The sequence below is a fragment of the Aquila chrysaetos genome, chromosome Z, assembly GCF_900496995.4.
Source record: "Aquila chrysaetos chrysaetos chromosome Z, bAquChr1.4, whole genome shotgun sequence".
Classification (NCBI taxonomy): Eukaryota; Metazoa; Chordata; class Aves; order Accipitriformes; family Accipitridae; genus Aquila; species Aquila chrysaetos.
The window spans coordinates 4,820,963-4,847,717 of record NC_044030.1 but is presented as its reverse complement, the minus strand read 5'-3'; the positions used below and the strand labels follow the sequence as shown (position 1 = coordinate 4,847,717).

Below are 26,755 nucleotides of genomic sequence, written 5' to 3'. Positions count from 1 at the left end.
TAACCACACCATTATCAAAGCAGCAGTTGGACGTACTTCTTCTGGCCAATGTGCTGCCTCCCTGAAGTTTTTCTTGAGGGACAAAAAGCTGTCTGCTTATGTTGGCCAGGGAGCCCTTTAACAACAACACCTTTTGTGGACTCCTCTGTAGCCTGCTCATGGTGTATCCAGTATCTGGGACGTGTTGGCTGTGAGGTTCATCTGCCGTCAAGTGACCAGTTGTAAACCTTTTTCTTGTCGTCATTAATCTGTCTGTCGAGAGAGAGAGGTACAACTGTTCTTAGGTCACCTCCCTTGGCGAAATGGGAAATATATCATCGTCGTAAGAATTGTCTTTAGGAACAACCCAATAAAGAAACAAAAAAGAAGAATATGGTAAGTGTGCTGGTTTCTGAATGCTTTTTCTGAATGGCTCCATCCTTCAGGGAACATCCCTTTCTAAAACAGTATTCTGAACAGATATATAATTTTGTTTTGTTACATGCTTTACATAAGATAAACATTTTTTTTTGTCACCTTGCTTCAGCTGTGAAAACAATTTCTTTGTGAAACCAAACAAGAGGAGTATCTGAAATGCTGAGAATACTTTGGTATAGTTTTTGATATCAAATGTCTTAGTTTTGTTGTCATATGTTGATTCTTCATCAAAACATCAACCCTTCCATGCTATGTAGATGGTACATAGGAGAGGGACAGTATTGGATTGTATTTCCAAAGAAAATGGAGACCTAGTCTTCTTGGATGGGTTTTTCCTGGTTACAAAAAAAGGCTTATAAACTGTGTTATAGACGGTGGATGGGAACTGTTGTCTCTTCTCAGGAAAAGCAAAGCAAATAAATAGATATGCTCTGTAAAACCACTGTTGCTCTATTAGGAAATACATTGGGTTTGGTAGTGTGTACAGATGACAGTGCTGATATATCTGGAAGGTTCAAGATTTCCAGTTGGAACTTGACCCCTGCCTTCCCTCAGGTAATTTCTGAAAAAAATATTTGGAAGACTGAAAGGCAGGAGGAAAAAAGATGCCTGAATCTTTTGTCCCAGTGGCATATAGCCCATGCTCAAGTTCATTTTTTGTGCTTGATTTTGAGTTAATAAGCGGAAGTTTTGATAGACAAAGTGGTGGACAGAAAGATTTTTGACCCCATGAGATTTTAATTTCTGCTAAAATTCATGTAGGCAATTCATGAGTTCATGCTGAAACACCTAGAAGAGTCTTTAGTCATTATTAATTCTATTGTAAAGTAAAATAGGGGAAAGAAACATTCTTTTGTGGTCCGAGAATGAGTATCCCAATAAGAGCAATCCTTTGCTCTGAATTTTCCCTTATCTAAATGGACAATACAAATCCTTGGAAACTCTTCACCAGTTGCCCAGGCCCTCCCTGACTAGGTCATTCATCCTTAGCAGCCTGGAGATACAGAATACTTACCCTTCGAAGGAGAAAAGAAGAAGGCAAACACTGAAATTCTTTAATTTTTTATTCCTGCTGCTGAATACCATATGTATCACATTCACTAAAGAAGTATTATAAAACGTGTATCAGATTATTAACACTCACTGCCAGCCTTGACACCTTTCATATACAGAATATGGCAATTACTTTTATTTTGCAGTTCCTATGCAAAATTACATCTTCCACAGGGGACCTCAGCTACAACCCAGGTAGCCAGTTTCCAGACCTTGCAGGACTTTATTCACAGCACATAATCTGTACCTTCATGTTACAGAACAATGTTTCAGTACTAGAATCAGATAATCTATTTTTCTCTCTTTCTTTTTTTTTTTTTTTCCCTCTGAACAGATTTACCAGTGGCACCTTGTCTTTTAAGTTGCTTGAAAGTGAGATTTTTATACTCCTATTAGATTGTCTGTCCATTCAAAGGGCCACCTGCAGGTGTAGTGATGACAAAAAAAAATTCCTTTTAGACCTGATACTTTTCAAAGCAGCTGTTAGCAGACCTCCTGGTACAGTAGCGTATCAAGAAATTCAAATCCAGAGGCGATTTTTGAAGGTAGGGCCTTCAGTCTTTTCTCTTTCTAGTCTGGATTTTGGTTCTAGCCCTGGCTCCAAACATCCTTACTGCACTGCTTGCCTGTGGAAAGAGATGTACGTCCATCCCTATCCTACACTTTGATCTCCCATACCTAGGTGACAGCAGAGTGTTTTGAAAAGAGAGGAGGCTTTCATGTATGGACATGCAATGTTTTTTTTTAAATTGCACAGGATCTTTCTACCTGCTGTGCTTAATTTTAAAATCTCATTGTGTCATAAAAAAAATTGTTTGCTCTTTCATTTCTCCTCCATCTTGTACCAGTTTTCATAAAGAAAAATCTTTGACTGCAGCACAAATTCCCCCTTATCCTCATTGTGTCAGGTTTGCCCTGCAAATTTATTTTTGTGTCATCCAAGCTAACAGCACAAACACTCTAAAAGGTGTTTCCACCCTCAAACACTTCCCCACACTGCTCCACACTTTTTAATCTTTACTTGTGTTTGGAGGTAATGCCTTCTTTAATCTCAGAAGTCAGTATTTTCCACTAGCAAGAAAAGTTCACTTCTTTTTTTTTTTTTTTGTTATGGATGAATCTTTCAGGCATTTCTGTGACAGTTCACAGTATAATGGCTTTTTTTAAAACAGTCTCGGAATATTTTGTGTAATTTTTGAGCAGCCACCTCACAGTCTTCTCTGTTGACTCTTCAGTAGTATGTGACACAAACTTATGTTTCCTCTTTGTTCCTCAGTCTAATTTCCTGTGATGCTTAATCTGTGTTTACATCACATGGGATCAAACTTTCTTGATGCAATATGTCTGGGCATTTATATTGGTGCACGTATATACCAGCCTTATTCCATGAATATGAAGTGGTAGAATGATGAACCCAGGAGAGGGAGGATTTCAAATGGGCTTCAGTGTTGGTGGGAAGAGCAGGGAAGTTACTAACTAGGAGTAAATACTTGGTTATCGGGACAGCAGCTGAGAGGCAAGAGAATGATAAAGAGAGAAGGGAATAGGGAAATGTGAAAAGACATTTGCATGAAATATTACTAAGGAAGGAAAGATGGTGAGAGAGGAGCCGATGCAGGGATGTGAATCCCGTGTAGACATGCTGCTTTGATGAGGAGCAGAAGACCTGTTGTTATGGAGACATCTTCAACACCAACTTTTCCAAAATGTAAGGTGAAATCCTTGGGAGCATGGTAAGTCTGAAAAGGTTTGAGTCAGGCATCACTAGGGTTTTGTGGTGTGAGTTACTATTTTTATTGCTTTGAAGATCTAGGAGATACACACCATTCAGGTGAGCATATGAAATGTTTTCTTCTGCATGTCTTTCTGTCATTCAGCTTTGAAAATGGTTTGAATGCCTGAGGTTAAACAGATGCATGTGCTCTCTGTGGAAAGGGCAAGCCAGCACAGCTGTCCTATCTTTACCTAAATGATAGTGAAACAGTGGTGGGATAGTCATTTCCATATGTGACCTTCTGGAAAGTAACTAAATCTCCAGCGTTGTCACTAATCCAGAGGTTAGAAAGTGAAGTTCCCTTGCTGCTCCATTTATGGCATTTGCTGTGGGAAAAAAAAAAAAAATTGGGGAGAGGAAAATGAAAAACATTATTACTATGCGTTTTCCATTTCACCATTCCATGCTTTACAATTGCCTAATTGTTCAACAGCTTCACAATAGAAATGCCTTTTATTTTTTTCCAGGCACTTAGAGATGACTTAAGTGTCATTTAGTCAATTGGCAGAACAAAGGAGTCAATTTATGGATCAGATTTTCTCTGTTTCTTTATTCTTTAAAATAATTTACTTTATTGGTTTAGCGTGCTTGAAAGGTGAGGGATTGACAGGACTACAGCGCAGAAATATCACTTCACAGAATCAGGTCATACACATACATCTTTGCTAAAGCTAGAGTTGAAAAGGTACGATTTTGTCAGCTTCCACTTGCATTTAAATTTACATTCCCTTTTAAAAAAAAACCTGAAAAAAAAGAAAAAAAGAAGGAAAAAAAAAAGCAGCTAGCTCCTTAGCGCATTATGAATCACATTGTACCAAATGTTAGAAATAAATGCATGTAAGTACATGAGAATAAGACTAAAGACTGCTGGAAAAGCCAACAGCAGCTCAACCTTCTTTTCCCACAACTGATCCCACCCCACTGCATCCAGTGGGAAAATTCCTGCTGGCACCCAGGAGTGATGTTAACTGTGGTCCATGTGAAGTAAATAAAGCTGATTAAGGGCCCGCACAATTTCTTCATATTCTGCTCTCATTTCTGCCTCCTAAATATGCCTGCTTGTTTGCATGCCCATGTATCTTATGAATGAGATGCTGGTTTGCCAAATCATTGCATCAATGCACATTGTTCACATGCACATCCAGCTCAGTCAGTAGCTGAATATTTATGATGTCACAGCTAGTGCTGTGTCCAGCCTGGGAAAACATTTATTCTCTGAAGACAAGAATTTTTTTAGCCTTACTTCTTTTAAGAAGAAATGGAAAAATTTGGAAGCACTTGAGTCCTATTAGATCTTCATGAACTTTCCAAAAATCTTCATGTAATAATTTTAAATTCCCCCACTCTCAGTAGTGCATGCCTGCCTTGAATATAGAAAAGCTCTTGTGTTGCATTTTTTTTTTCTGTGGGCAATGCAGAGGAGATCAGCATGTGTTTATTGTCCCCATTAGTTTTTTTTTTTTTTTAAATACACAGTTATATTCATCAGTTGATTAATCTCCAGCTGGATATTTATTACTTAGCTGCTCATGAGACCCCCATTCAGCCTAGGAGGTTCCTGGAGTGTGTGGAAGATAACTTCCTGACACAGCTGGTAGGTGAGCCAACCAGGGAGGAGCCTCGCTCGGTGTACTGTTTACAAACAGGGAAGGACTGGTGGGAGGTGTGATGGTCGGAGGCCGTCTGGGGCTTAGCGACCATGAAATGACAGAATTCTCAATTCTTGGTGAGGTAAGGAAGGTGGTCAGCAAAACCACCACTATGGACTTGCGGAGGACAAACTTTGGCCTGTTCAGGACACTGGTTGAGAGAGTCCCTTCGGAGACAGTCCTGAAGGGCAAAGGTGTCCAGGAAGGCTGGACATTCTTCAAGAAGGAAATCTTAATGGCTCAGGACCAGGCTATTCCCATGCACCGCAAGATGAACTGCTGGGGAAGATGACTGGCCTGGCTGAACAGGGAGCTTTTGTTGGGACTCAGGAAAAAAGGAGAGTTCACCATCTTTGGAAGAAAAGGCAGGCAACTCAGGAAGAGTACAGGGATCTTGTTAGGTCATGCAGAGAGGAAATTAGGAAGGCAAAAGCTCAGCCAGAGCTCAATCTGGCCACTGTCATAAGAGACAACAAAAAATGTTTTTACAAATATGTTAACAATAAAAAGAGAGGCAAGGAGAATATCTATCCTTTGATGGATGCAGAGGGGAACATTGCCACCAAAGATGAGGAAAAGGCTGAGGTACTTAATGCCTTCTTTGCCTCAGTCTTTAATAGTGAGACCAGTTATCCTCAGGGTACTCAGCCCCCTGAGCTGGAAGGCAAGGACAGAGAGCAGAATATACCCCTGTAATCCAGGAGGAAGTAGTTAGTGACCTGCCACACCGCCTGGACACTCACAAGTCTATGGGACCAGATGGGATCCATCCAAGAGTACTGAGGGAGCTTGCCAAGCCACTCTCCATCATTTATCAGCAATCCTGGTCAACAGGGGAGGTCCCAGACAACTGGAGGCTTGCCAGTATGATGCCTGTTTACAAGAAGAGTCAGAGGGAGGATCTGAGGAACTACAGGCCTGTCAGCTTGACCTTGGGGAAGATTATGGAGAGGTTCATCTTGAGTGCGCTCACGTGCCATGTGCAGGACAACCAGGGGATCAGGCCCAGTCAGTTGGGTTCATGAAAGGCAGGTCCTGCTTGACCAACCTGATCTCCTTCTATGACCAGGTGACCCGCCTAGTGGATGAGGGAAAGGCTGTGGATGTTGTCTACCTTGAATTCAGCAAAGCCTTTGACACTGTCTCTCATGGCATACTCCTTGAGAAACTGGTGGCTCATGGCTTAGACAAGTGTGCTCTTCACTGGGTAAAATACTGGCTGGAGGACGAGCCCAGAGGGTTTTGGTGAATGGAGTTAAATCCAATTGGCGGCGGGTCACAAGTGGTGTTCCCCAGGGCTCAGTGTTGGGGCCAGTTCTGTTTAATATCTTTATCAACGGTCTGGACGAGAGTATTGAGTGCACCCTCAGCAAGTTTGCAGATGACACCAAGTTGGGTGGGAGTCTTGATCTGCTCGAGGGCAGGAAGGTTCCACAGAGGGATCTGGACAGGCTGGATCGATGGGCCGGGGCCAGTTGTGTGAGGTTCAACAAGGCCGAGTGCCGGGTCCTGCACCTGCGTCACAACAACCCCACGCAGCGCTACGGGCTTGGGGAAGAGCGGCTGGAAAGCTGCCCGGCGGAAAAGACCTGGGGGTGCTGGTCGACAGCCGGCTGAATATGAGCCAGCAGTGTGCCCAGGTGGCCAAGAAGGCCAACGGCATCCTGGCCTGCATCAGAAATGGTGTGGCCAGCAGGAGCAGGGAGGTGATGGTCCCCTGTACTGGGCACTGGTGAGGCCGCACCTCGAGTGCTGTGTTCAGTTTTGGGCCCCTCGCCGCAGGACAGACATGGAGGTGCTGGAGCGTGTCCAGAGAAGGGCAACCGAGCTGGTGAAGGTCTGGAGCACCAGTCTGATGAGGAGCGGCTGAGGGAGCTGGGGCTGTTCAGCCTGGAGAAAAGGAGGCTGAGGGGAGACCTTATCGCTCTCTACAACTGCCTGAAAGGAGGGTGTAGTGAGGTGGGTGCTGGTCTCTTCTCCCAAGTGGCAAGTGATAGGATGAAAGGAAATGGCCTCAAGTCATGCCAGGGGAGGTTTACATTGGATATTAGGAAAAACTTCTTTACTGAGAGGGTTGTCAATCATTGGAACAGGCTGCCCAGGGAAGTGGTGGTGTCACCATCCCTGGAGGTATTCAAAAAGTGCATAGACAAGGCACTTCAGTACATGGTTTAGTGGGCATGGTTGACGGTTGGACTCAATGATCTCTAAAGGTCTTTTCCAACCTAAATGATTCTATGATTCTATGATTCGTGGCATAAGCCTCCACTGTACAAGAGTGAATGCAAGACTCCCTCTTCTCTTGTCATTCTGGTCTCCATCCCTGCCTTCTGCCCTTGCAACCAATTGCCCTTGTCCCCAGATACCTTCCTTTAAGTTGAGGCCCCAGCATCTCGTAAATACATGAGCACTCTGCATTTTCCCTTTAACTACTTGGCTATCTGTGGTAATGTCGATGCCATAAGATGCATAAGCTTCTCAAGGATCTCTAAGCACAATTATCCTTCACATAAGTCAAGACAAATTATTAAATATAAACAAGCATGTTTCTACTCCTCCAGAATTTTTTGACCTTTTGGAATGTTCATCTTTCAGGACACAGCTTTTTTTCAGGCTGTGTGGCACCTCACTTTTTCTCTCCCCACAGTGGTTAGCTTTCTTGCCTTTACAGGTCCTCAGCCAGACAGGAATTCATTTCCACCCAAGCAGGTCACCCTGGTTCCTTTCGCCTGCTCTGAGCAGCCTGTCCCTGACAGTTTGGGCCCTCTGCTTTGTTCCTTCTGCCATCCACATGAGCTTCAGCATCCCATGGCTGAAGAGTCTCTTTGCCGTAGTTCAGGTACCAATGTGACATACCTGCTGGCACCTTGCAGCCGGTGGCCTTACAGAACGGTCCTGAATCTCACAAGCAACAGCATGAACTCAGAAGTCATGAGCTGGTATGGCAAATTCCCCAGTCCCCACTAGGACTGGTGGAAACATGGGAATGGGATGGTCTTCACAAGCAAAAACTGGCATTGGAGTCTCCACGGAGATGAAGTCCAGGGTAGACCTCGATTTCCTGCAGTGGGACCACCACTCCACTTTCTGAGAAGGCGCGTTTGTTCTCAACTCATCTTACCAGGAAGGAGAGCCCATCAGCTCCAGTGATCCCTCTTCATGTGTGTCCATGGAGCAGCAGTTTCTGTTGGGTTTTGTTTTGGTGGTTGTTGGGTTTTTTCTGCTGAAGAGTTATCTACTAACAGCAGCCAATAGATATCAGTGGAAATCACACAAAACTTAAGAGCCAGATGTACCTACTGATCCATAAGTCAAATATCTTGCAGAGATGGTTTCATCTGATCCTTCTTAAATCTTGAATAACAATAGCACTATTAATAAATGGTTATCTACAAATGGAAACTTCTCTTGAAAGTGTAATTTGTTGATGGAAATAAATGCAAAAGGCTAAAATACAACTTACTGCTTAAGAGTAGGATTTCTATTTATATATATCCTTGCTTATCAGCGAAATGGCAATGCCGATATACTGTATCATTCTGATTTTGAAATATCTCATTGTAAAAACGCACTGTTGGATTTGGTGATTGCCATATTAGGAACTTGGATTAATATATTTGAACCTGATTTGAGAAATAACATTTTATATAAATTTCACATTTATTTTGGTTTTTTTATTATAAAAAAGCATGATCTTTTCAAAATTACTTTAGGCTGAGAAAAAGCCCAGTGCAACAATAATATTAGCTGTATCACATACAAGCCTGCGTCTGGAATGAAGTAGCTACACAACAAAATTAAGATACCAAGGAGCTAAATTTCATTCCTAGCAGACTCCCACTGGCACACTCTACTTTTCTCTATCCTTTTGCGTGAGAAGACAGCCTTACCTGAAAGACTTAATAAAGTGTAACACAAGCCTATGGGGTTTGTTCCTAATGTATTACACTATAATTTTTGTTGTAATTATTTTTTCACCTACTTGATATGCTTAGGGACTCTGCTTACACAGTTACAGAATAAATAAAGCTAACAAACATTAGTGATATTACCTTGTAGGATGCTAATAATTTCAGATTAGTACATTGTCGAAAAATACCTGATAGGCCTAAAATTGTATCATTAGATAAAGCATGTAAAAACTGTAATTCATGTAAGTCTTTTAATATTTTACTGTACTCTTCATTCTCCTTCCTAGCTATGATTTTCAAGATTTATTTGTCACTATTCTCTATTTTTCTGCTGTACACAGTGTTTGTGGGCTATGGCAACCAATCCCCTTGGGCTTTCTTTTGCTTTAATTTGCATAAACACAGGCATCATATGAATATTCAGTGAGTGGCTTGCATTAAGTACCCTTAATCAGCTTTTCAGTTCAGTTTTATTGGTTGCAGGCACAGTCAGTTATTTCATCCAGAAAATCCGAGGGCCCTACAAAGCTAACCAGGTAAGGACTGCAATTTTTTGATGCATTTAATGAAGGAGAATTATCATTGATTATATAGATTCTGGGGATGGCTCAAATCTTGCTAGTTTGCTTGGAGAGAGGCTGCGTGTGTATTTTTTTATATTATTATTGTTGTTGTTTCTGTTGTTGTTGTTGTTGTTATTAACCCATGATGGCCAGGTGGGCACATGCTTCTGTAATTTGCATAAACATCAACTCTTAATGAATAATACATAAGGGTTATTTTAAACACTGGGCTCCTAATGTGGCAGGTTGTATGGCACTACATTTGATTGGCTCTGCAGCGTTTTCATCACCGGCAAATATTCCTATAACATGAAAGCCACTAAAGAAGCCAAACTGAATGTATAGTATTTGTTTTTTGAAAATGTCAGCTTCTTTTCAAAGAAAATTGCACAGATCTCCCCCTATGCCCTCCCCGGCTATTAGCGCTTCTCACTTTCCTGAAAAATACATTACGAGCTTGATTACAGCTGCTGTTTGTAGCCTTGACCAGTGCCTGTGATTCCTGAGGAAGGCAGCAGTGGCTGTAGTTGTCTTTAAATTGCATAAACATGAGCAACATGTAAATAAGAAACCATGGCATTGGTATGCAATGTGCACCCTCCCATTCGCACGCTGGAGATCTCTCCACTTGCCTCCATTTAAACAGGGGTGCAATCTGGAAAAGAAATAATTGCACACTAAATAAGTTATTTATAGTGATGGTTTGATTTTTCTACTGTCTAAAATGTCATTTGAGGAGGAGGACTGGAAGGAGGGATACCTTTTCGTAAACTAAGGAAAGACGATAAGGCAAGAGTTAACTGAGGACTCAGCACTTGGGAAACAGCGTATAGAGAGTCAAAGCTAGTTTATGTATTTAAATTACTGGAGATAATTAGCGCCATTCTCCTTCTTCTTAGCTTGGTACTCAGCTTTTGTTAGCGTCCTCAAATGAGCCATTGGGGGATAAAATAATCACATCTAAAACTTGCTCATTACAAAGGGTTCTGATCCAGGAGCTCATAGGCATGCTTGGCCCTTAGGGTTGTCAGTGTCCCAGGCAAAATATAACATATGTGAGCATCAAAGATGGCCAAACAGAAAAGGAAAATAAATAAAACAGAAGTATGAGACACAATAAGAGTTATGGTAAAAGTCATATTAAATGGTATGTGTAATCAGAGTATCTATCCATTAAACTGTATCCAATACAGCAATGCATGCATTTTGCAAACGATAATGAGGAGTTGTCCATGGCTTCGGACTATAGGTAGAACTTTTAAACCTGAAATGGCTGGATTTTAACAATGGCACATTACTAAAATTACACATTACATTGACTCCATGTAACCTGGAGTAATGCGATGCAGATGATGGGAAGCTGGTGTGTTTTCTACCATGTAGTAATCTCTAATGAGAAGATACTGAATAAGAATGTGTTTTCACTGCTGCTATCAACTATTCCTGTGAATCTAGTGCAAGCCAAAACCTGGGGGAATGAAGAAAAAAAGCAAAAATGCCTTGTTTCGGTTAGTTGCTTGTTTTCTCATTTGGAGTGATGTTATTTCTTCAAACAAATATTTCTGCTATTTCTTAAATAGCATTAATGGAATATTTTTAGGATTCCTAACAGGGGGGCTGCCAGAAGCATGTTCTATTATTTGACTTGTTTGTCAATTTTTGTTCTACCTTTTCCCTTTAAATCAGTGCCTGGTGTTTTGAAGGGGAAACAGGAAAGTGAATTAAAACTTAAGATGTAAAATAGGAGCAAAGAAAAGATGTCCCTCATGATTAGATGTGCCTATTCAAGAAATGCTACATTTTATGCAGAATTATTAAAACTAGTTTTAAATTTACATCTCTTGCCAAGTACATTTAATTAAATCGTTCGGGTTTTAATAAGTTCAATGTGCATTTAATCATCAGTCATTAAATGTTTATAGCTATAATAAACACCAAGCAATCTTTAACACACTATAGGGATTGTAGGGCTGGTAGTTTTAAAAGATTATGCTTACCCTAGAACTAGAAGACTTATCAAAGAAATGGTGTGAAGGATACCTCTATCAGTAAATATATTATTACTGGGTGGTTACAGGATGTAGGACCTTATTCTGTGCTAAGCCCTCCCTCAGTGTCTGGCTTTTTTCACAGTGAAAAGACAATAACTCATTAATATCCTGATGACACTGTTTTTCACCTGTGACTGCTATCATTGCTGCTTAGGTGAAATTTCTAGAGGCAGTGTGGGGATTTTACATGTAGGAAGGACTTTAGGACTGGGCCTTTGTCAGTCATTTCTGAACAGCAGATAATGTCCTTGTTGGCACAGTGGAAAGGAAGGGAGATGCTGCCTGAGGCACCTTCTGGAAAAAAAAAGGGGGGGGGGGGGGGCAATGAGTACAATGTAATCATCCATAATGAGATGGGAGGAAGTATGTGGTGGGAAATGTTTTAATGTTTTCTCTGAGCAATGATGCTGTGAAAGTCGGAAACACAACCCTCCACACTGGGTGCTTGGAGATAACGATGACAAACTTGTCCCTCCTGCATGCACCCAGGCTTGGCTGCATGACCCGCTTCCATGCACTCCTAAGCATCTCCAAAATACCCATCACCAGTCCTTGTAAAAATACAGCAGTTTTCTCTTCACCTTTGAAACGAAACCACCGTGTCGGGTGAGAGTGGGACTCGGCTATTTTGTGCAAGAAGAACAAGAAATAAAAAGTGCCTGGCCTCATAGGTCTTGCTGTTGTTCTTTTTTTTTTTTTTTTTTTTTTTCCCCTAGGGGAAGTAAATAATTACTGGAAACATACCTTTAATAACTAAGATTGGAGAGTGAACTCTGAACTTAGTTCATCCTTAATTGCCCAGCAAGGTGGGCCAGCAATGCGTGTGTTTTTAATCCAGCTGTTTCGTAGGTTTTTAATTGGGTGGGCATAAAAACGAGAAGAGAATCTGAATATAAATGTTCCCGCTTCCACATTCTTTGCTCCTGCAGTCCTTGTGATGGTGCACTCCTGCTTCTCCAGGCTGACCACAGCTTGCAACAAAGCCTGTATTTCTGGTATTGGAAAAAGTTGTGGGGAGAAAAAGGGAGCAAACAGGCTTGCAGGCTTTCTTTATACATTTTAAAAAAGAAAAAGAAATTAGCTGCTTTTCATTTTTCATTGCTAGCAACCTTTAGCCAGGCAGAGTACCACTGATTTCCGTTGCTGTGCTGGACAACCATAGGACTGATCTCTAAAAAGAAAAATAATAGCTTGCCATGAAGCAATAAATTAGGATGCTGGTTCACCTCTCTCTCACCCCAATTTTACACTAGTGTAACACCATTGACATTAGTGGCAGTATTGCTCACTTACCTTGAGGAAAGAAAGAGGAAAATCAAGCTTTGAATTTTTTATAGTTTTCCTAGTGACAAAAAAAATCCCACAGACAGCTACTGTGGATGTCTCACTATAGCCCTTGGTATAAACTAGAGACTTACAGTGTGTGTAGCTTGACTGTATTTCACCTTTATGCATTCCAAAAGAAGCAACACTGCACTGACACCCAGCACACAAGTTTTTTACCCAGCCATTTACCCACATTATACTGCCTGCCTTAATGTCTTTGTATCCATTTAATCTTCTACAAATTATTCTCTCTTCTCTTCCGCCAACATCAAAAATCTTGGTACTTTTGAAGATGTTATGCTGCAAACCACTGATAATCAGGATTTAGAATGAAAGTGCTGACAGATTATTAACAATAGAAAAATAGCTGTAATGGTAGGAAGCATTTTTACATAATGAATGAGTTGTTAGCATATCCAGAACTTCCAGGTGGATCAGACCCATAGAATTTTTGTTTCTTTAAATATCAGCCACTTGAGTTATTGTTATTCTCAGGAGAAAAGCAGGGCATATTAGAAAAAAAATATTTCAAATGTGTGTTGGCATGATGCTACAGGAACGACAGGCTAATAGCCCTGGTTACTGTACAACACATTTTTACACTTGTGGAATACATGTGTTTTCTGCAGTAGAAAAAGAGAGAACAGTTCAGACTTTAAAAAGCCTCTACAGATATTTTCAGTTCACATATTCTGTTTTGGTTTGGGATTTATCTTATGACTTTTGTTTTTTTCTGGCTTGGGAGTTGAGGAGTGGGTAAATACTGGAGAAGGTGTCTTTCAAGTGTAATTTTCAAAGAGCGTTTAAAAACACCATTAGAATCAGCTTTCTCTTTTACCAGGTGGTCAAACAGAGATCTGCCAGGGTGAGTCTGAGCCAATGCAGCAGAAGAATTTTCAATTCAGTTTAGCAAATGCAGTTTTTCATTCTTGGCTTGGCTATGGTTTGCCTAAAAAGTCTTGGAAAAGTGCCTGTTCTCTCCTCCCCCAGTGATCATGATGGGTAGAGCTGCACATCAGTTAATTTTTGTCACTAAATACCTCTGGTGGGGCTTCACTGCACTCATGGTTGTGTCTTTACGTCATGGAAAAGGGGACCCAGTTGTTCTTTTGAGTCTATTTTCCTGGGAAAAGAAATGGAGAATGGGGGCTGGGTTGAGAACAGTTGCCACCATAGACTGCCTACTGCTCTCTGGCCCTTTGGGATTTATTTAGAAAAGATAATACATCTCATAACTCAGTCCCAGGTACCAGTGGACACTGGTATGGAGATGGGGATGGGGTGGAAGAGGAGGTTCCCACACATCCTTGGGCACTGTCCTCGCCCCTCTGTGGGGAGGAATGTCATCCTTCCAGCTTGGGATGTGCCCAGAGGAGGATTTCTGTAGGAGGATCTTCCAGTTTTCCTCCACTCTGATGACCCTTGCATGGTGCTCTCATCTAAACAGAAAGAGGTGTTCCCTCACAGGGTGTTGGAAGGAGTAATTAATTCATCTTCATTGATCACTTCAGGGATGTGAAGAGCTGCATCGTTGCTGAGTGTTACAATGATTTTAGTTTAGGATTACATGAATTATTTTCCAGTTTTGCCACAGTCTGCAATTTATTCAGTGTAAGCTGGTAATGTCCTCAGTAATGAGCAATGACTTCTCAGTAATAAGTAATGACTTTATTATTACTGTGTAGGGCCTGATGCCAGACCCAAGGCCTCTTGCTGAATTAATTTCACTGAAAGGAGGATTGGGCCCCATTGTGATATGAGTGCACAAATTCCAAACATTTCCATAGTGGACAGCTCACCAAATAAATTTTAAATATGGTCCTAAGCTGATGTGTGAAAGTGAGTCGACAGCAGGCAGAATGGACTGTCCAAGGACTTGGGATTATCTCCTTCCTGAGCACTTCGATTTCTGTTTGCAGCAATAATAGAAATCTGCTCACACCGTAAAATGTCCAAGTGTGGCACATATAGTATTGCATTTATTCACTAAAGCACCCTGAGAAGATCTGATTCCTGTGTAGCCTTATATGTTGATGACATTGTTTGTATGTTTTTCCAAATGGTAACAGTTTTTCCTGAATGTCATTATTTCTTCAATTTGTAGTATAATTGTACTGCATTACATTAAAAAATTATGTGTAAATGTTTATATCTTTGCATCATTGCAGATGTACAGAACACGATGGGGCATGCACTAAATCAGTACATAAGCACTCACATCACAAAATTAACAATTCTCTTTGCCACCATATGATTTTGTTTATCTATTTATTTATATGGTTTCTTTATTAACAAACTGAAATATTTCAATAGCACTGACTCCTCTTTGTATAATGTTGTTGGAGTCCACATTTTATACAGTAAAGAGAAGTACAATACAGCTTTACCCAATCTCTTTATTCCTGATACCACAAATGAAAACCAACAAAATTCCCATTAAAATGGGTACTAAAAATATTCTTGCTTTACCATTATTGTAAAGTTTTGCTTTAGAATTCAGTGTAATCTGTGTACTTCAGAATATTAACTTGTTCACACAATCTCATTTTGATTTCTTCTCAAGGGAAGTGACTTCAATGTTCTTGTCCCAAGTTTATTGATAAGAAACAAACAAAAAACAAGACTAATAAATTATATTTCCTCTTCTCCATGGCCTCTGTGCAGTCCCCATTGCTCTCCTTGCAGCATTGATCCTGAAGGCTAAAGAATGAAGAATTTAAATGTCAATTTTAGTTATTACATCATTTGTGGTTTATTTGCTGCAGTTGAATTCAGGTAAAAATTCTGTGTACAAGGGATTAATGCTCTAAGAAAAGCTAGAGTATTTCAGTCTTCAGCACAGACATCTGGGAAGAGAAGAAACTCAGGAATAAGTTTTCAGGGAAATCAAGACTGTTAGGGCAAAGAGATAACTTCCAAGTGCAAAATTCAGAATCTTAGGGAGGGAAGGAAGAATCATGTATTTGCACCTCTTCTGAAGGCAAGTTAATGAAAATATAATTCAATGTCAACCTTTTTAACACATTTGCTTTAAACAATTAAAAGGTGCATTCACAGGTGTTCCTAGGGACATTAGCATCAAAATTTTGTAGTTTTTCTCACAGATTTTAAAGAGATTGTTAAATCTGAGAAGAAAATATGTTCACTGACATTTGCCAATAATCTGGGGAGTTCTCCGAGTTTAGTGAACAAAAAGCCGTCCTTCTCTTCACACTGTTATTTAGGCTGTTCAATTCTGTAAAGGACAGATGATGCTTGGGAGACAGCTCTAAAATATAACTCTGCCTATCTACAATCCATTTATTCTCTCTTTATGGACCGAATCCCAAACAGTGGCGAATACTTGAAACTGATGCCAGCACCTTCAGTATCCAGCCCTAAATTACTCTAATTGCTTGGGAGGACACTCTTTGATTCTCCACCATTTGATCTATGCTCAGCCTATATTCTCCACATGACATTATAACCTATCTTCTGAAATATTACAGCAATTCTAACACCAGCCACGTCCCAAGCAAACAGACTAATCCAAGAGGCAGGGTAAGATGTAAACTTTTAAAAATTACGGGTTTGTTTTTTGGGTTTTTTTTTCCACATGGAGGTCTCCAGAAAGCAGAAAAATAAATGGGGAAAAACACATTGGCCTGAATTTTCGGGTGCTGATATTGAAAAAAGGAGTGATTTCATGTGATGCGGACCACCCAAACTGATTTCCTGGGCAGTAAATGATAAACAACAAATTTTCTTGCAGGTTGTGGAGGCTCTGCTCACAGCAGTGTTGGTTTGATGTAGGGCTAGAAACAGAGACCAGCAGGTACATTGGCAGGGACAGGGAATGAATTGACACCTGCAGGTTTGGCTAATGCCCTCTGAAGGGGTTGCCAACCAGTAGTTTTCCCCTCTTGGATGAAAAGAAAGCATAAGAAAAGAAATAAAAAAAACAGAAGAGTCCCACTGTGCCCAGAGCCGGTGAGGAAAAAAGATTCATTGAACCATATAGATATTACCACATTGGTTGTCCTTCTGCATTTTAGAGATATTTACGTTTCCTGCAGGCTGGGGATAAACCTGAAACATTGTCTCAGCAAAGGCAAAAAAAAGGTGTCAGTCTGCTAGAATTCATTTATTATTCATCTGATCTGCTATAATTGGTCTATAAATCAGCTTCTGGATGTATTTTTGGCAGCATGTAAAAGACAAAGATTGGGAGAGTGATAGTAGAAATATTTAAAAAAAAATCAGGGCAAATACAGTGAAAAGAAAATAAATTGAATTTAATAAAGGAACAAAAAGTCCAGGACCCCAGCCTAAAATGAGGCTTCAGCTAAGGTTGTCATTGGCTCCTCAGAGGTATGTGTGGTAGGGTTTTTGCTGTCCCTGAGACTTCATTACAGCACTGCACACAAATAGACCAACTTTTAAAACCGCTTCAAATGTACCAAAATGGGCTGACAATACTGAATATTCTCACTTTTAAAACAGGATACTCAGCCTTTCGTATGAGTTATCTAGATATGATCAGAAATGTAGACGTGCTCAGAGAAGGAGTGAGAGAAGCATTTCAGAAAATTGACAGCTTTGTGGATGAGTTGAAAGCAGAAGCAAGATATATTAAAAATACCAGAGAGATAGATGCATGGAAATACAGAGAACCTGGTGATTAAGGGTGTTGTCAACAGGCTCTGACAGTAGGCATGCTCTGAGAGCAGAGGTATTTTAAATACAGACACTATAATGCCAGAAAGATAAACACTTTTCTCTAGTGACTCCCTCATCAGGTTTGACTAATTTTACCCAATCATCTTAGATTCAATTAAATGATCTGTTAAGGTGGTGTCTGTGGTTATTCCACGGGCAGCACCAACGCTCCCATTTTGTTGGTCAGAGCTGCCTTAAAGAGATGTGCTCCATCTTTTGTGTTTAAATATCCAATGGATAAGCTTGAGGCTGGGAACAGGGGATGTTGGGTATCAGGGGTTTGCATGAAGCCTCTTTGGAAAGAGGTCCTACCACAGAGCCAGTTCCCAGATTAAGTAACTCCAAAGAGACAAAGCTCATTGTTCCTTGGTCTGTTAATCAATTAGTTAGGGTGACTTGCTCTGGTGGTGGATGGTAACACCTGAGGTCTTAAAGAACTGATGTACCTCACCTACCACAATGCATCTACTCAACTTAGTGATGTTATGGAGGTGAAGTACATGAGTACATGGCTGATGCCTGCAGGCAATCAGCTTACTACCCTGAGACACCAGCTCTGATTTTCCTCCTTGCACGCACTTTGCCTGTATAACAGCAAATGTTAAAAGCCTATGAAATGATTCAGTCCTTTGAAAAAATCCTGCTGAATTATTTTTTGTGCTTAACACTCACAATCCTACTGTAAGACATTCTGAATTTTGCAGTTTCTAATGCACTGCATGAGGTGGATTTCCTTTCAATTTATTTTGTATTATTTTCTTTCTTTTTCATTGGTCTTTTGTGATGAGGGGGTGCAAAAAGGAGTGACTGCTTAATTTTCCACTCTGCCCTTCTGATTTCACTCAGTCTTGACCCTTTCCTTCTCCTCTCAGTGTTAAATAAGCCATTGCTGTGCTAAGAATTGCTGCCCCTCTAATTACTACTATTGCTCTTCTCTGTGCACTTACTGTTGGACAGGATCAGACACACTGCTAGCCCAGCTGTGGTGCAGCCAAGATAATTTTTTGACATTTAACTTCTCTTCTTATTATTTTGTATCATTAATTCCACATTGCGGGGGAAGGAAGGAGAGTGGGATAGATGCACTTTCACTGAAACAGATAACAGCTAATTTGATTTCTGAACTGGCACAATATTCCGTATGATCAGAAATAATTGTGTTTGCTGGGGAAAATAGTCCTAGCACCCAAGCGAGACCCAAACAAGACCTGTGCACTGCCAAGATCTCTTGAAATACATCAGAAAGGTGACCTTCATTTTCAGATACCAAAGACGGAGAGTATGCATTGTAAGGCAGGCTGGTAATAGCAACAGCAACTGCAATGCCCTGTTTTTCCCCAATGTAGGACAGTAATAAGAGATACCTTAACACAAACATAAATCAGTGGTCATTTTGGCTTCCTTAATCTTTTCTTACCTTTCCTTAGAGAAGACCCAAACTGATGGCCACAGCTTCTGGTTGTTGTTGTGGTGTTGTATATAACTTACATGTAAAAAAATGGGTTATATTTAAAATCATAGAATCATTTAGGGTGGAAAAGTCCTTTAAGGTCATCAAGTCCAACCATTAACCTAACACTGCCAAGTCCACCACTAAACCATGTCCCTAAGCTCCACATCTACACGTCTTTTAAATACCTCCAGGGATGGTGACTCCAACACTTCCCTTGGCAGCCTGTTCCAATGCTTGACAATCCTTTCAGTGAAGAAATTTTTCCTAATATCCAATGTAAACCTCCCCTGGCAAAACTTGAGGTCGTTTCCTCTCATCCTATCACTTGTTACTTGGGAGAAGAGACTGACCTGAACCTCACTACAGCCTCCTTTCAGTAGTTCATAGAATCATAGAATCATTTAGGTTGGAAGAGACCTTCAGGATCATCGAGTCCAACCATCATCCATGCCCACTAAACCATGTTCTGGAGTACCTCATCTACGCGCTTTTTTAATACCTCTAGGGATGGTGACTCCACCACTTCCCTGGGCAGCCTGTTCCAATGATTGACAACCCTCTCAGTAAAGAAGTTTTTCCTAATATCCAATGTAAACCTCCCCTGGCATGACTTGAGGCCATTTCCTTTCATCCTATCACTTGCCACCTGACAGAAGAGACCAGCACCCACCTCACTACACCCTCCTTTCAGGCAGTTGTAGAGAGCGATCAGGTCTCCCCTCAGCCTCCTTTTCTCCAGGCTGAACAGCCCCAGTTCCCTCAGCCGCTCCTCATCAGACTGGTGCTCCAGACCTTCACCAGCTCGGTTGCCCTTCTCTGGACACGCTCCAGCACCTCCATGTCTTTCCTGCAGCGAGGGGCCCAAAACTGAACACAGCACTCGAGGTGCGGCCTCACCAGTGCCCAGTACAGGGGACCATCACCTCCCTGCTCCCGCTGGCCACACCATTTCTGATGCAGGCCAGGATGCCGTTGGCCTTCTTGGCCACCTGGGCACACTGCTGGCTCATATTCAGCCGGCTGTCGACCAGCACCCCCAGGTCCTTTTCCGCCGGGCAGCTTTCCAGCCGCTCTTCCCCAAGCCCGTAGCGCTGCGTGGGGTTGTTGTGACCCAAGCGCAGGACCCGGCACTCGGCCTTGTTGAACCTCACACAACTGGCCCCGGCCCATCGATCCAGCCTGTCCAGATCCCTCTGTGGAACCTTCCTGCCCTCGAGCAGATCAAGACTCCCACCCAACTTGGTGTCATCTGCAAACTTGCTGAGGGTGCACTCAATACTCTCGTCCAGATCATTGACACAAGATATTGAAGAGAACTGGCCCCAATACTGAGCCCTGGGGAACACCACTTGTGACCTGCCGCCAACTGGATTTAACTCCATTCACCAAAATTCTTTGGGCCTGGCTGTCCAGCCAGTTTTTTACCCAGTGAAGAGTACACTTGTCCAGGCCATGAGCAGCCAGTTTCTCCAGGAGAATGCTGTGGGAAATGGTGTCAAAGGCTTTACTAAAGTCTTCGTAGATAACATTCACAGCCTTTCCCTCATCCACTAAGTGGGTCACCTGGTCATACAAGGAGATCAGGTTAGCCAAGCAGGACCTGCATTTCATGAACCCATGCTGACTGGGCCTGATCCCCTGGTTGTCCTGTACATGCCGTGTGATGGCACTCAAGGTGATCTGCTCCATATTCTTCCCTGAAACTGAGGTCAAAAAGACAGACCTGTAGTTCCCTGGATCCTCCTTCTGGTCCTTCTTGTAGATGGGTGTCATGTTTGCTAACATTCAGTCAACTGGGATCTTCCTGGTTAGCCAGGACTGCTGATAAATGACTTAAAGTGGCTTGGAAAGCACTTCTGCCAGCTCCCTAAGTACCCCTGGGTGGTTCCCATCCAGCCCCATACACTTGACTGTGTCTCAGTGGTGTAACAAGTCACTAACCATGTCCCCTTGGGTTATGGGGGCTTCATTCTGCTCCCTGTCCCTGTCTTCCAGCTGAGGATGCTGGGTACCCTGAGAATGACTGGTCTTGCTATCAAAGACTGAGGCAAAGAAGGCATTAAGAACCTCAGCCTTTTCTTCATCCTTTGTCATTATTTTTTCCTCCCCACATCCAAGAGGAAGATTATCCTTAGCCCTCCTTTTGTTGCTAATGTATTTATAGAAACCTTTTTTTTGTCTCTTGTGGCAGTAGCCAGATTAAGTTCTAGCTGGGCTTTGGTGCTTCTATTTTACTCCCTGCATAGTCTCATGGCATCCTTGTAGTCCTCCTGAGTTGCCTGCCCCTTCTTCCAAAGGTCATAAACACTCCTTTTCTTTCCTGAGTTCCAGCCAAAGTTCTCTGTTCAGACAGGCCCATTTTCTTCCTCACCAGCTCATCTTTTGGCACATGGGGACGGCCTGCTCCTGTGCCTTTAAGATTTTCTTCTTGAAAAATGTCCGGCCTTTCTGGACTGCTTTGCCCTTCAGGACTGCCTCCCAAGGGACTCTGTCAACCAAGCACCTAAACAGGCCAAAGTCTGCCCTCTAGAAGTCCAAGGCAGCAGTTCTGCTGAGCCCCCTCCTTACTTCTCTGAGAATCAAAAAATCATTTCATGATCACTATGCCCAAGATGGCCTCCAGCCATCACATCACCCGCAAATTCTTCTCTGTTTGCAAAAAACAGGTCTAGATGGGCGCCTTTCGTATTTGGCTCCCTAACCTGCTGTGTCAGGAAGTTCTCTTCCACACACTCCAAGAACCTCCTTGACTATTTCCTCTCCACTATATTGTATTTCCTGCAGACATCTGGTAAGTTGAAGTCCCCCACGAGAAGAAGGGCTAGTGATTGTGCGACTTCTACCAGCTGCTTATAGAATATTTCACCTGTCTCTTCATCCTGGTTGGGTGGTCTGTAACAGACTCCCACCATGATATCTGCCTTGTTGGCCTTTCCTCTGATTCTTACCCACGAACACTCAACACTATGACGGCTGGACTCGATGACCTTAAAGGTCTTTTCCAATCTAAATGATTCTATGATTCTATGATTCTATTGTCACCGCCATCAAGCTTTGGACAGTCAAAACACTCCCTAACATACAGGGCTGCCCCACCACCTCTCCTTCCTTGCCTACCCCTTCTGAAGGGCCATCCATTGCAGCACTCCAGTTGTGTGAGTCATCCCACCATGTTTCCATGATTCCAACTGTATCATAGTTTTCCAGCTACACAATGGCTTCCAACTGCTCCTGTTTGTTGCCCATGCTGCGTGCATTGGTGTAGATGCACTTCAGTTCACCTGTTGATCCCACCACCTTTTTGGGGGGAGAAGCCCTAATTCCTACGTGACCATTCTCAGGTGCTTCTGTGGTTTCTAACACATCAACAACCCTTGTGTCTTTGCTGCCACATGGATCTCCATCCCCTACCTCCACTGAGATGGCAGACCAAGGACCTTACTAGCACACCGTCCCTCAAACATTGGCATGCCGCCCCCAGGCTTATCTCTAGCAAGACTGGTTTTATCCTTTTCCCCCTTTAAATCTGGTTTAAAGCTCTTTCAGTGACCCCTGATAACTCCTGTGCAAAGATCCTTTTCCCCCTTTGAGACAGGTGTACCCCATCTGTTGCCAGCAGGCCTGTTGTCCTGTAGACCAACCCATGATCAAAACCCCCAAAATTCTACTAGTGACACCAGGCTTGGAGCCAGGTATTGATGTGCTGGCTCTTCCTGTTTCTTCTCTCATCATTCCCTGCAAGTGGAAGGATAGAGGAGAGCATTGCTTGTGCTTTTGATCCCTTAAGCAGTCTTCCCAAGACCCTGAAGTCTCTCTTGATTCCCTCAGACTTCTTGTTGCAACTTCATTGCTGCCTACCTGAAAAAAACAATAATGGATAATAATCCCGTCTTTAACCCAGGCCCCAAGGAGGCAGCAGACTTCACTAAGTACATAGTAATAGCTATGCAGAAAAAATACTGATTCAGTGCAATTACCTGTGATTACTTACCCTTTGGATCCTCTTTAGTAGACTTTTAGTAGGCTTGTGTATTACCACTTATGATCTTGAAGACCTGGAAGAACTTTGGCTCATGACATGTTAAACTCATATGATACATCCAGAATAGTGAGTTTTGAATCACTTCATGTGCACACAGCCGCACTTCTTTGTCTATGCTATTCTGCTTCATTCTCCTTGAGCAGAATCAACAAGACAGTGTTTTCAACCCAAACAATTTAGATACAGTTGCTGGAATATTTCCACCTCCCCAACCCAAGCTAGGTTTGCCTTATAATTATACCTAAAAGTGCTTAATTTGCACATCCTGTTTATGAAACTGATGACCAAGCTGAGAATGAGAGTTATAGGAGAGGGTCTCTTCTCCTTTTCAAAGAGCAGTATGTTGTAGTAGCTCAGAACTTTTTAAAATGCTGATGTTCTTGTCATAAGCCCACTTATTACAGTGAACAGCTTTACAGTATTATATTATTATTTTACAGTCAGTTAAGACATTTATTGAAATTAAACAAAAAAATGCCAAACACCTGCACAGTAGGCACTTTAAAAGCACCTAATGGTTAACTTTTGACAGGATGCTATGTTCTTGCAATTTAAAAGTAGTTAAGAGGTCTTTTAAATGTTCACTCTTTAGCTGAGAATTTTGTGGTAACATTTTACAGAATAGACTCCAGCACCACGTTCAGTATTTCTCCAGAGCAGGCAATGTTTGCATCAGCACATTACAAACATATACAGAAGCACAGCGGTAAATACAATCTCAGGCCAAATCTCTATATCCAGATCTATTTCTTTCACTCTTGGAGCCTGTGAACAGTTTTGTTGACAGCAGTGCTTTTATCTGATCAGAAAGTGACAGTAATGGAAGTATTGGATGACTTTAAAAAATTGTACTGTGAAAAAGTGTCTGGTAAAATAATTTCTGGGATTTTTTTTTTAACGTCATTTTTTATATTGTTGTAGTACACTGACAATGAACTTTCATGCCTGGGATTTGGCCATTTGCCAACATTAGCAGGTATTTGTATCACATATTTTGAGTATAAGCATACAATCAAGTTGAGTTTGACTTGTAAATAGGTACACGAAAATCCAGTGAAACATGTTTGTGCTGACCAGCTTTTACCCTCTTGTTGCATTGTGAAAATACTGACCTTGTCAGGATTTCTTATGGCACATAAGTAAAAATAATTTCCTAAACAGGCCTACCGAGTGAAAAATCTGAAAGAACTTAGAACCACTAATAGATGTTAATATTCAGGTTTTGAGAGTTGTTAAGTTTCTCAGAGTTTTCTGTGCCCAGCTGTGAAAACTGTTGAAATAACAATAGCCACATTGCTGGAAATTAGGCACTAGGATGCTTCTCTTCCAGTGTCATAAAATTGTGACTTGCATGTCGTATTTGTGGGTGGAAGTCCTACTTAGTCTGTGTTTGGCTTCACTTTGGCACCAGCTCTGCAGCTAAGTCAATATGGATTTTCGTAATGGAGAGAAACCCTCTTGTAATGAACTCTGGTTCATTGCTGTGGAAAGTGTGCTCTGTTTACAATGAAACATTGCATAAGCCCAAATCATATAAATGATAGTAATAGTCTCAGCAGCTACAACTCATCTTTAGAAATAATAAAACTGAACCACAGAAAATTACTTCAGTTAATACATCTCCATCATAGTGTAAATGTAAAGGTATTTTATTTTATTTAAATCCTTAGTAATTTCTTTTCCCAGTCAGTAATCACAGGACTATATCATTTTCTTTAACATAAAAAAACCCCTAACTTTTATTTAGCTTATATTCTTAATGTACCATGCCATACTATTGCATCATATTATACAGATGATATACTAGTCAGATACAGCAGAGTTAGCTATTATTACAATGTAAGAGTCTGGTATTTTAACTGTGAGATCTCCATTGTATTGCATTAATGCCCTTTGTCCTATTAATCTCATATTACTGTAGGGAAAATCAATAGGGAATTGTCAGTATGGTGTGCTAACTTTTTTATATCCTATTGGTGCTATTTTTAGTTCATGATATTATACTGTTTTGTGTATCGCATGTAAATTGAAGCATCAGAAGAGAGAACAAGTTGGGAACAACTGTTTAGAAATACTCTCTGTGATTAAAAAAGAGGAAAAAAAAAGAACTGATAATGCAAAGCAACCTCAAAATTATCTAAATGGTCTCTGAATACTTAATAAACTGCTGGCTGACATTTTGGAAGTAATGTTTATATTATTAGACATTTGTCCTTTGGGTTTGGGGCTTGCATCTGTCAAATCAGGGCAATTTCAAGGGAGGACCACTGGATAGTATATGTCCTTCTTCCCCCAATTTGCAGCAATAGCAGCCTTCAGAGGGGTTCCTCTGGGATCCCTCAAAACCTGGAGGATCTTGTCACTGCAGGTCAAATGAGTGCCTTTGAGACTACGTATAGTGACCTGAGATAGGTAAGGGGGATCTGAAATGAGGGGTAAGTCCTGTCCCTGGCAGCTGGAGGGGGAGGCCAGTGGCACCTGATGCAGGTCCCCAGAGCAAGTTCAGCGCTCACATTCAAGGCGTCTCCTAATGAGGCTGAAAGAATGAGAGGGGTAAGAGCAAAATGCAGTCAGTTTTGCTTACTAAGCACATTTCTATAGGTTTATAGTGCATGGGAAGTGTTCAACCTGTACAAGGTACAGCAGCTCTGGCAATCCTGTAGCGTTATACCGATGTTGCCGCTGTCGCTCACAGCTAAATTTAGGCTTATTTCTCCTGTCACCTTCCCTGGCAGGAGGACTGGTTTTCAGTGTGACGCTGCCACTTTGCATAAGCTGGGGATGGGGCCCTGTCCCTACATCTCCATACTTCTGTGCCTTGTTTGCATGAGTAGCTACAACAGCTTTTTTAAAACCTACTGTGCATTGTATGGAATTTTCCATTCAAGTTGGGGACCTCTTTTTCAAAATGTTTCCCTTAATATTCATCTACATTTCAAAGGACTGGCAAATGCTGTTAGAAAATCCCAGAAACTTAAAAAAATTTTAATATCTCTGTCATTCTGAAGTGTGATTTAGGCATTTCTCTAATTGGTTTGTGCCACTTATTTAAAAGCATGGTAGAGTTCCTGTGGAGCCTTTTATTTGCTTTTTTTCAAATGAGTACAGGTTTTGTGCCAGGAGACTTTGAAGAGAAAACTCTAAGGCTCGGTCCTACCCTTTTCCATTCTTTGGGGATTAAATAGCCTGACTGAGAAATGTGACAATAAAGGGGAGCAGAGAGATAGGGTAACTAAACGAGAGGTAAGGATGACAGGTGATTTGATTTGGGAGAAGAGAAACTACATAGAGGAGGAGAAACCAAAAGGGAGAAAATGACTGATGAAAAGAGTAAGGAGAGATCCTGTGATGAGACCTTTCTTGTGGCAAACATAGGAATACTCCTTATCTTGAGACCAATACATTCACAGAAGATGTTTGTATTTGAAGTTACTGTTGAGACAGTTTCTGATTATATAAAAAAGAAAATAATTACTACATGGCCGTTGCCACTGATATCTTGACAGAGCAATACTGAAAGCAGCAGTGAAATTTCTCCTAAGCTGTAGCCCTCTGGCACCCTTAACTTTTCTCAGTTCTGACTTATATATCTTCAGTAACTGAGGGGTTTTTTCTTCATGAGAATTATTAAAATTGGCTCAAACCATGCAGTGAATGCTGTTATGTAATTGCAGCGATGACTTACTGTATTGTAAATAAATGGAAATGCCTCATTGTCCTTCAGGCAGATGTTTTTAAAGCAGAGCAACATCTGCTGTTAAAGAAAGCTTTTGGCTGAGGCATATCTTGCTGCTGAAGGGCTCTCCCTCTAGCAAACC

At 41.4% G+C, this 26,755-nt stretch overlaps 1 long non-coding RNA gene across 2 annotated transcripts in view; it reads left to right on the top strand.

The window, feature by feature from the left end:
* Nucleotides 1–9,244: 9,244 nt before the first annotated feature.
* The window catches only part of LOC115337408, a 149,451-nt gene continuing 131,940 nt past the window's right edge, over nt 9,245–26,755 (top strand). For both annotated transcript variants that reach the window (XR_003922135.1, XR_003922136.1), the window contains exon 1: nt 9,245–9,340. This is a non-coding gene — a long non-coding RNA (uncharacterized LOC115337408). The remainder of the gene's footprint in view (nt 9,341–26,755) is intronic.